Here is a 6,829-nt window from a genome sequence, read left to right on the forward strand (position 1 = left end):
CTTCCGGATGTTTCCCAAAAGGGTCCTTTGTGTCCTCGGGGCCCGCCTGCCTGTCCCTCTAGTAGTGAGACCCAGGAGCTGCGCCAGGAGCCCTCCTGTCCCACCTTGGTCCTCATCTCCCAGAGGTGTGGCCTCACTCCTCTCCGTGGAGCAGGCGGGCCCTGGACAAGTGGCCAGACGGGCCAGCTCAGACTTCGACCACACAGCGTCCGGGTTGGGGACACGAGGCAGTTCTCTCTCATCTCTCCCCTCGCACAGGGAAGACAGCGCACTTCCCAAGTTTGAGTCATCCGTGTACTACCTTTGGGATTCTCTACTTAAAAAGCTAGTTTATTTAAGAACTGTCTTTCAGTCAAGTCACTTTTTTTTTTTTTAACCTAAATGAATAAAAGAATTTATTCTATGACATTTAGGGTCTAGACTAGAATACAATTTGGGGTTCATTTTAGCTCGAGACTAGAATAAAATTTCTAACCAAGCGTGATCAAAGTCTCTTTTTTTAAATCAAGTTTTATTGGAGTATAGCTGCTTTATAATGTGTTAGTTTCTACTGTACAGCAAAGTGAATCAGCTACACGTATACATATATCCCCTTTTTTGGATCTCCTTCCCATTTAGGTCACCACAGAGCATTGAGTGGAGTTCCCTGTGCTATACAGTAGGTCCTCATCAATCAACTCACTTTTTAAACTCTGAAACATTGTTTGATATGCAAGGGTTTTTTTCCTTCAGAGACTTTAAAACGAATACATATCTAATGAAATTGTAAAGTGCTTATTTTCAAACGCCTGATAAAACCAAGCTTCACAGCACTGCGCCCATTATTCTGAGGGGACCCTCCAGTCCGGACCAGGCTTTGGCTCCACCCTGCGCCAGGCCTGGGGCTTCTCGTGAGCAAGTTCTGGTCAAGTTTCATCCTCCCAGTCTCTGAAGACTCCCTTCGCACCCCCTGCCTCTTTGGCTGGTGCTTTTGAAGGGTTTTCCAAACCAAAGCTCAAGAGTACCTGGGGAGTTCTCACAGAGCCTCAAGGTTTCACTTCCCCAATCTCTGGGCCTGGGGTTTGCATTAAATTAACAAGTGAAAAGAATGATGCGGCTGTTCCAGTGAAACTTGAGACACTGAAACCTGAACTCAATAAAATTTTCATGTCATGGGACTTCCCTGGTGGTGCAGTGGTTAAGAATCCGCCTGCAGGGAACACGGGTTCCAGCCCTGGTCCGGGAAGATCCCACATGTGACGGAGCAACTAAGCCTGTGCACCACAACTGCTGAGCCTGCGCTCTAGAGCCTGTGAGCCACAACTACTGAAGCTCACAAGCCTAGAAACCGTGCTCTGCAACGAGAAACCACTGCAGTGAGAAGCCCGTGCACCACAACGAAGACAAGTCCCCACTCGCCACAACTAGAGAGAAAGCCTGCATGCAGCAATGCAAAAACCCAACACAGCCAAAGCCAAAAAAAAAAAAAAAAAAAGCTTAAAAAAAAATGTTCATGTCACAAAATAGTTTTCTTTAGGTTTTTTTTTTTCCATGTAAAGATGTCAAGACTATTCTTAGGTTGGGAGTTGGCCCGTGGGTTAACCAGTCCCAGCTTTAGACCCTGCTGCTGTGGCCCTGCACTTAACTGCGATCAGGACTGTGCTCTCCACTGACAGCTTGCACAAAAGATTTGCCACCCAGTGCCTTATTTATCTCAGGCCAATGACAGCTCACCAGAAATCCTTCCCCGTCCTGGGTCTGGCTGGACCTCTGGGTCCGCTGGTCTCAGGCAGGACAAAGGGTGGCCCTATATGCAGCTTCCCCGGGTAGGGTCTGACAAGCTGGGGCACAGTGACAGGTGGAACAGGTGGTCAAGTGAGGATGGAAGGACGGCAGGGAGGTGGCCCTGGGGGCTGAGGGCGGCAGTTTCACTCTCATTTTCCGACCTAGGTCGATTTCAAGATGCCGCCCTCTATCCAGTCCCTTCGATGGCCCCTCACTCTGGCTCCCCTTGCTGGTGCCACTGCCCTCTGTAGCAGGTCCCCAGTCCCTTTGTTTCTCAGTTCCCCTACACAACTGTATCCACTTTAGGATTTGCTTTTACTTCCACCTCATCTCAGAGCACACACACTGTTGGGTAGTTGCAGGGAAGGGCCCTGCCAAGGTGCCCTGGAGCGGCATGTACCCAGAGGCCACACAGCTCACCCTCTGACGGCGCTCGGGAGGCTGTCAGAAGCGGTCCCCCTGGTACCCGGCTCGGAGCTGTGAAGCTTTATGCCCCCGCCCCCTCAGGGTGTAGCTGCAGTGACTTGCGGTGGAGGGACCTTTGGTTACTTTTCCATTCACAACATCACTAACAAACTGAATGTAAACGCGGCTCACTGAATCTTTTCTAGCTCAGTCGGCCTTGGCCTAACCTGCTGACACTCCTCGAAAAGGTCACAACGTTGAGCTAAATGGGCTTCCACTGTGAAGTTATTTATCAAATGAAATAGATCGTGAGGGTGCATCACTCATCCTAAAAGTATCAATCCACACACCGTGGACTCAACACTTTGGTGCGTAACCGAGTCTGACCCACACTGGTGAAGAGGACAAAAGACAGAGAACGCCATCAAGCCAGTGGAAGCTACTCCAGGAGTGGTGCCCTACCACCCACTCTGCAGTCTCAAAAGCAATGAGAGTGGGAGACACCCCAGGGGCCCCCTCAAACTTGGCTGAAACTCCTTCAAGGAGGGGAGGGCCCTCCTCCTCTTTGTACCTAACAGAAACAGAGGCTGGACTGAACTACAAATTTTACACTGTTTTATTAAATCCCTTGTTTCTCATTCAGGAGATGTCAGAGGGGCCTGGGTCCTGATGTACAGTGAAGATCCTTGTTCTGGAAGCAGACAACACGGCACCGAAACCTGGGGTCAGAGAAGGTCAGTCAGACATGCACACCTGGCCCTGAGCCACCCACACCTCAGCTGGGCCAAGAACCAGAAATTCCTGACTCCTGGAAGGGGAGCAAGTGAGGATTTGAACCTGCTCAGAGAACTGTGGTGCAAAGGCCTGGGTTCAAATTCTGCTGCACCTTCACCAGGTATGTCAGTGTGGGCAGGCCACCACCTCAGTTCCCACTTCCTCTTTCATAAAAAACAAGGAAACAGGGGTTACCCTGATGGCGCAGTGGTTGAGAGTCCGCCTGCCGATGCAGGGGACACGGGTTCATGCCCCGGTCCGGGAGGATCCCACGTGCCGCGGAGCGGCTGGGCCCGTGAGCCATAGCCGCTGAGCCTGCGCGTCCGGAGCCTGTGCTCCGCAACGGTAGAGACCACAGCAGTGAAAGGCCCGCGTACCGCAAAGAAACAAAAAAAAACAAAACAAGGAAACAACTTGGAGGCCTGCTGTTAAAATAAAGTGATGTGAGGATATAGCCAGGGATTGTTGTAATTGCCAACTGCTACTGAGTGGCAATAAACAGAAATGAACCTGAGTTCCCACTCCTGACTCCACCATGTGCCAAGAGGCCTCTGTGACAGAGACTTAGTAGCAGCCCACCCTTTCCAGGCTCACACACCACTGACCTAGGAGATTCTTGGGGAAAAGGCTGCAGGTTGAATCCAAAACCACAAAGGCAATCAAAACGCCATGCCAAAGAATCAGACCTCCACGAGTCTAGATAGTAGACAACTATCTGTCCACAAAACAGTCTCGGGAGCTTAAAGACAATTCATCTGACACTCAATCACCCGACTTACAACATGGGAAGGTAAGGATAAATGTATGGTTTTGAACCTCTTGACAAGGGGACTTATGGAAAATTAACATATAAAATGGAAGTGAAGTGATTTGCTAGGCCAGACTCTGCACACTTACCACTGCAGAGTCCCCAGAAGAACCTGTCGTCCTTGGAAGGGATCATCTCTCAGGTGTCTTCTAGCTCTCACATCCTGGGATTTCTGCTGCTGAAGCTGGAGCAGGAACACAGGGCAGAGTCTGTTGGGGGTTGGGAGGCTGTGCTTTCAGGAACTGTGAAGGGTCTGACATACCCCCCCCAGCAATGGCACGTGACAAGGTAGCCCATCAGTTACATGGAAGCTGGTAGGAGACACAAAGCAAAGACAGTTGATTATTCACCACAGCAGTAGGTTGACAGAGCACCAGCGTTCTCCACCAGCCCCATTTCCCTTCGGGTGACACAAGGGGAACCAGAAGGCACTCGCAATGCAGTGCGCTGCACCACAGAAAAGGCACCCTGAGCACAGGAAAGCCAAATCTTTTACAGTCGACAGTGGGCAGGCCTGCTCTCTGCTCTGGAAGTACTAGCTCGTACATACCCAGGCTGTCTATTTGAACATCTTTGAAAAGAAAGTCAAAGGGCAGCCAGTGCCTCGCTCCTAGGACTGCAGAACCATGAGACTCACCGACAGTGTCCCGACGGCAGCCCCAGGAGACTGGTGTGTTCAGCATTTGCACTTGGACTGAAGAGAGAGATCCGAGTCTGCTAGAAGCCTTGACCTTCAAGGGAGAAGGTGTGGTGTGACCCCCGCCGTGCAGGAGCATAGGAGCTGTGCTGCCCTGCTATGACCATGCTGGCCATATCCCTGCCTGTACCCAACAGCCCTCGCCCCAAGGCAAGGCCCAGTGGCATTTCCCTAGAACCAAAACTTCCTACCCGCTTCTGGATTCCATTCCTCCCTCCCTCCCTCCATTCCACCACTGCAGAATTTAGCCTTTGCTTCTCTTTGGTTTACCCGCAAATGGTAATGTCCCAAAGCGCAGGGCCCATCCCTATCATTCCTTTCTACTCTTTATTCCCTGCTGCGGGTCTAACTTCACCTTTACCACTCTCTCTGAGCTTCACTTTCAACTTCTGTAAGGCTTCTGTTTCAAGGATATAATAAAATAATACAATAAAATTGACCACAAGCCCGGAACAGCAAACACCTAAATAAAATCCAAAACGACTTTGGCAAAGACATCAACGTTCTCTAATCTGCCCGGTGCAATATAGTAGCCACTTGCCAAATGTGGCTACTGAGCATCTAAAAATGTAGGTAGGGGGAATGAAAAACTGAGTTTTAAATTTAACCATATGTGTCAAGTGGTCACCACATCAGACAGTACAGGTCTGTATGCTGCCCAGCACACCAGATAGGGAAGGCAGCAGGGAAGTGTCTGAAATTTCTATAACCTTGCTCTGGATGGAGCAGGGCAAGGCCTCAAACCGTTTCAAAATTTTTCTTGCAAGCACTGTAGGAATGCACAGGGCCACTGCAGACCCAAGCACGCTGGAGGCTTGCAGCCCACATTCCTTCCAGCCCCTAAAGCTCTGGACAGACAGCCGTACTCCTTCTGAGCACCAGCCGGGACCAGAAACTGGGACAAGAGATCACGGGTTGAATTAGGCCTACTTGGGTTTACCCACTGGACACAGATAACTGACCAATAGTAGGAAGGGAAGGACTCCGGACAGCAATCCCTTCTGGCTCAGGGAGTAAGGGAAGGAGCCTTGGGAGAGGCAGCTTTGTCAAGCAGTTGAAAGGACAGCAGTTAACTTTAACTTCATTCCTTACGACCCTGTAAATATCCTTATCACCACCTCATTACACAAAATCGAGTTTTCTTCCACAGTCTTCGCAGAACTGTAGACCATGACACAAAAGTTGACTCTATCCTCATTTTACCCATGAAATAATGGTGGAGAAGAACTGCGGGCCCAGTTCCGGGAATGGTGAGCTGGGGCCGGAGCAATGTCACTTACCAGGTCATCTTACAGATCATCTGCTGCGGAGCAGTCGAGGGCCGTCCACCTGGAGGGGGCACGGGGTCAGCTCAAGCAAGGTCTCGTGTCGCCTTCCTAGTTCTCGCCCCTTGGGAGGCTATACCCACGAGCCCATTCCTCCCGGCGCTGCCTGCCAAGGCCACATGTGTACTCCGAACGGGACCCTCAGAAGCTCGGTTAGAACCACCCTCGCGTTTCCCCTCCAACCGCAGGGCGGAACGGCCCAGGCCAAGCACCCGCAACGATCACCGGACCGACGGAGCCAAGCGCGGAATAACTTGGAGACGGCGCGCCCGCTCCAACTGGGCCCGGCGCCCCGCACCTCGCATCCCAGCAAGGCCCGCACGCCCTACGACCCTCACCTGGCCTCAGTAGATGGCAGACACCGCCTGGGACCCTTGATGGCACTGGATGGCCACGACCCCAAGGAGCAGCCTCACCCCAACTGCCACCCATGGGTGCAGCCGCGCACGCTCCCGCCGCCCGCTGGCAGACGCACGTGGCGTCACGTGACCCGCGCGGCCCTGGGAGATGACGTCACGAGGGGCGCCAGGGCGAGGTTGGGTGCGCGTTAGCTGCGCCCCTCGGTAGTCCCTTGTGAGACCGAGAGCGGAAGTCTAGTAAACCGGTGGAGACGGGGCGCGCCGCGTTCCTGTTACCCCCGGGGGGAACTGGGGGACCCAGGAAGGCGGGGAAGCGGGCCTCGTAAAGGAACAGGAGGACGGCAGCCAGCGGGGAGCTGGGCGCGGCAGGCTGGTGCAGGCGGAAGGTCGCACAAGTGAGAAGCTGGACGCTTGGTCCCTGTTCAGAATAGGGGAAGACACCCCCTTTGCTTTTAGAATTGAATTCTCTGCCCTTTTCAAAAGAATGTCAATCCCTAATGGCTAAATATGCCCACGGCTAGTCTCACGACTCAGGATTGTTTCCCAAGGGCCTGGGAACACTCTTTCTGAAATGTTATTGTCAAGGGGGAGAAACTCTGATCTCCCAGTGTCCTGGGAGGCTAAGGGCCCACTTGTCACCTGACTCCAAATTGCCCTTAACTATACGGAAGAGTGGGGTTTCTTTCTGTGTTTGCGT

General features: G+C 52.3%; 1 long non-coding RNA gene across 1 annotated transcript; it reads right to left on the minus strand.

Annotated features, from left to right (window-relative positions):
• Positions 1–2,777: 2,777 nt before the first annotated feature.
• On the minus strand, positions 2,778–6,249 carry LOC309827102. Its single transcript, XR_014297172.1, has 5 exons — positions 6,112–6,249; positions 5,729–5,777; positions 4,389–4,482; positions 3,841–4,062; positions 2,778–2,888 (listed from the first exon to the last, which is right to left on the minus strand). It is a non-coding gene; the product is annotated as an uncharacterized lncRNA (long non-coding RNA).
• Positions 6,250–6,829: the final 580 nt, after the last annotated feature.

The sequence above is a fragment of the Grampus griseus genome (genome assembly GCF_964374135.1).
Source record: "Grampus griseus genome assembly, chromosome: 9".
NCBI lineage: Eukaryota > Metazoa > Chordata > Mammalia > Artiodactyla > Delphinidae > Grampus > Grampus griseus.